The 3,969-nt window shown below is 30.8% G+C and overlaps 1 long non-coding RNA gene across 1 annotated transcript; it reads right to left on the reverse strand.

Annotated features, from left to right (window-relative positions):
* Positions 1-2,047: 2,047 nt before the first annotated feature.
* LOC143081768 (uncharacterized) lies at positions 2,048-3,659 on the reverse strand. Its single transcript, XR_012980075.1, has 3 exons — positions 3,534-3,659; positions 2,844-2,906; positions 2,048-2,497 (listed from the first exon to the last, which is right to left on the reverse strand). It is a non-coding gene; the product is annotated as an uncharacterized LOC143081768 (long non-coding RNA).
* Between the last annotated feature and the right edge of the window lie 310 nt (positions 3,660-3,969).

Consider the following 3,969-nt stretch of genomic DNA (forward strand, 5'->3'; position numbering starts at 1 on the left):
TTGTATAGTGTTTAGACATTTTGGTGGTTATTGCTACCCTCTATCATCAAAACCACTTGCGCGCAACAATATCTTATGAACTATATAAGATATTTCAAAAACTATATAATATATCTAATAAAGTATATCAGATATCTTATAAAGTTTATAAGGTATCTTGAAGTTAGAATAAATAGTTAAACTACTTGCCATACCACAATATGAATGGGTGGACTCATGTGATCCGAAAAGGTCAGATCCTGCAGCACTAGTTACATTATTGTTAAATCACGTTACTCTGTACATGCGTATCATAGTATTACTGGTTTGTTGGTATTGTTGTTTAACTGTTAAAAATGCGTATTGTTATATATGGGTAAGTTAGGATGTTATGAATACGCCACAAGACAGTAATACAAGACTCAATAAATGATTTGTTAGTTTATCCTCGATTTACAATAGTTCCTATTTCTACCTACAAATAGAAGGGTTATTTTTGATTAAGAAAAAGACTTGACTACTGAATTTCTCTCATTGAACAGTAAAATATCGAGTATTCTGTAGGGTTACAAATATTTTTAATTTGCATATGAAAGCTGAAGCATACGAGTTTGAGCTTTCTAAAAAGCTGAGGACTTATTCGCTCTATCCTTATTTAAGGTAATATGTGTGCATGTGACTGTTCATTAAGTATTGAGAATGTGGGAAAGTTTATAATATTAAATGGATGTTATAGACTTGGAATATCAAATTTTGTATATATAATTCTTGAAAAGATTTTTCTGAAATTTTAAACTGACTTTTCAATGCTTAGTTGTCAATGTGTTTTATGGAGTGTGGTTTTTTTTTTTAGTTCTTTCAGCTGGTGCTTGACTTGAGATTTTGATTGCTAACTCTGTATATAATTTATTTAGATATATATGAATGTTTAGATATGTTGAAAAAGAGCAATACATATTAAGTTTCAGTGAATATGAATAAAGAGCGTGTGCTTTAAATCCATACCTTTAAAAATTGTGTTCATTTTACTTGTTGAAAATTAAAACATTTACAAATAAACCAGACTCTGGAGGTGTACCTATATTTGCAGTAGTGTAGTCTTTCAAACTAGAAAGACATTAATAAATTATATATTATTTTAATATCTACAAAATCATGAAAATGTGAACACAATTGTACCCAATTTTACGCATTTAGGGTCGTTGTTTAAAAAACGGTTAAGTATCTACAGAATTTGTTTGATTAATTGATTGGTATTCAACGCAACTTTCAGGAACTGTTTTATATTTTGACTGTAAACCATTGACATTCAGTAGGGAAGCTGACAAGAATCATAGTCAATTAAAATTGGAATGGAGCGCAAATAACACGCGAGGAATTCAAATTCACAACGTTAACTTCAGTGTTGAAAGGCCAGTGAGGCAGAAGTTGCACTACCTAGACCACGTGAAAAGCGACTTAAGCATTGATAGATAAGATTAGACTACATGAGTCCTAGTTATAATATATCAATGCAATGGTATATTTTTTCTATGGAGTCAATTGTAAAAAAATATGAAAAACTTTGTGTTGCATTGTAGAGTTGGGTTGGGTTTTTTTTTTTGCACTTCAGAATTTTTTTGTTTTGTTGTTTTCCTCTGATGGTTTAAGTGTTTCCCTCGGTTTTGGTTTTTAACCCGGATTTATTTTCTCAATCAATGTATGACTTCTTTTTAACACCGGTATACTACCTTAATTTGAGTGTATGATATTTCTATAGACGTATATTCATAAGGATATGGTTAAAGAAGAAGTGATAACTCTTTTAACATTTTCATTATACACATTAGTTCGTTCGTTGGTTTTCCCGTAATAGTGGTTTTACACTAGCCATTTTGGGGACCCTTTATACCTTGCTGTTCGGTTTGTGATTGATGATGATTTGAAATAACCACTAGAGTAGAAAGTACTACATTGGTTCTTCAACACAACAGTTATTTAAAAGATTATCAAATATACCTTTGTACTTGACAATGAAAGAAAACAATAGTGCTACATTTGTGCATATGTAAATTAAACAAGAGGCAACTTGCAGATCATATTTTTTATTATTGCATTGTGTTTCTTTATAGAGTTGTAATCAAAAATCCAGTAAAGGTGCTATAATCGTTACCATGTACCTTTTGTGCTCCGCCACCAGGATGATGTTGGACAGATATAACATCGCCTTTGTTTAATACTACCGTTCCTGTCACTGATCCGGAACTATTACTTCCATTGCTATGTCCTTTGCCGAGTTTGTTGTTATTTTTCATTAAAATGAAGTGGAGGGTGCTACCAGTTGATATCTGAGAACAGGCAAAGTAGTAAAGACCATTAACTGGTGCACGGAATTTACCATTACTGGAATCATATGCCTGACCAAGGTTTGTGTAAATTTTGTCGTACACAATCGTTTGAGACCCAGATAGTGAAGTATGTTTTGTCAGGGCAGCATAGAAGGCAACTGTTTCCTTTTTACGGTCTTCACAACTTTGACCTGTAATATAACCAAAGATAGTAAAAAGCATTGCATTTATAATTTTTAAAATGATTTTTATCTATATGTTTTACTTTCGAGTTCATCACATTGGTTATAAATTAAGTGGATGATACAATCATATTGCGACCATGTTCAATATAATAAAATCAGATGCTTTCTGTACCTTAAAATCGGTGTAAATCATATGTTCATGATGAAGCTGTCTATATGGGCTGTTTTTTTTTATACGCGAAGCATTTGAGTCAATCTGATTATCTTAATATATTTTAATTTAGCATCGGTTAAAAGAAAGAGCCACACACTTTATTGACGATATACAAATCTTTACGATGAATAGATTTACCTTTACCGTGTTGTATTTCTTTAACCAGTTTTTGAAGACTTTCCATTATAGTGACAAATCTGTCTGCAAATGAATAAAAATGTTGACTGCAATTTATATTGTTTAGTTAATTTTGTTAATTTATCGATGAAATTTGATTTTAAAAAGTAACTTATATGTAAGAAATGCATGTAAAAAGAGTTTTGACGACAGGAAATTTGTCAAAATGACCATATAATTGAAGTTCATGCCAACACCGAAGTGCTGACTACTGGGCTGGTGATGAATTCGGGGACATGCACACCGAAACCAACTAAGTCATTACTAATTTTATCAATTTACAACTCTTGACATTTTCCATTATAAAAGTTACAGTCGTAAAATAGGAAATACGTGTTACATTTAAGTTGTGACACAACTTTATGAAAATCTTATCAATATTATCAAGCTCGGTCATATTCTAGCAGTATCCGTTACTCTGCTGTTGATTCCATAATTTCAAGAATCTCAATTTGAGTGGTATAAATCTTGCATTCATTATGGTCATATGAATACAAAGTAGGATTTTTCGAGATCAAATTTTTACCAATATTGAACTTTTATAAAACTGACGACGAATCGAATATAAATCAATCATCTGTATAATCAAAGAATTTAAAGAATAGTAAGCTGGTTTGTTTTTTTCACTATTAAAACATCAACACTACTTACCATTGGTAAACTTTTCTTTAGCATCAACCAATAATGAACGATCCACAAGAATAAAAATAATACACATAACTACTGATGTCAGCATTGTTTGATGTGTGGACGAACAAACTTGTTTCTTTTGGTAAAATAGAAACATGCACTACTATTAACTTTACTGTTCCAAATGCTTCTTTTGTAATGGTATATCTCGTTAAAAAATATTGCGTGACGGAAATAATTAGTCAATATTGATGAAAATATTATATTTCCTCTGCAAAATTTGTTTGAAATTGACAAAAAAAAAAGAAAATTTGGAAAATAAGAATCAATTCTTTCAAAATCCAAATAGAACGGATAGCTTACCTTAATGTAAGGTCAAAATATACAATATGCTGTTTCAAATCCTTCAAAATATTTTGAGCCATTAAAACAATACATAGCACAAAATAGCATTCAG

The sequence above is a fragment of the Mytilus galloprovincialis genome, chromosome 7 (assembly GCF_965363235.1).
Source record: "Mytilus galloprovincialis chromosome 7, xbMytGall1.hap1.1, whole genome shotgun sequence".
Lineage (NCBI taxonomy): Eukaryota > Metazoa > Mollusca > Bivalvia > Mytilida > Mytilidae > Mytilus > Mytilus galloprovincialis.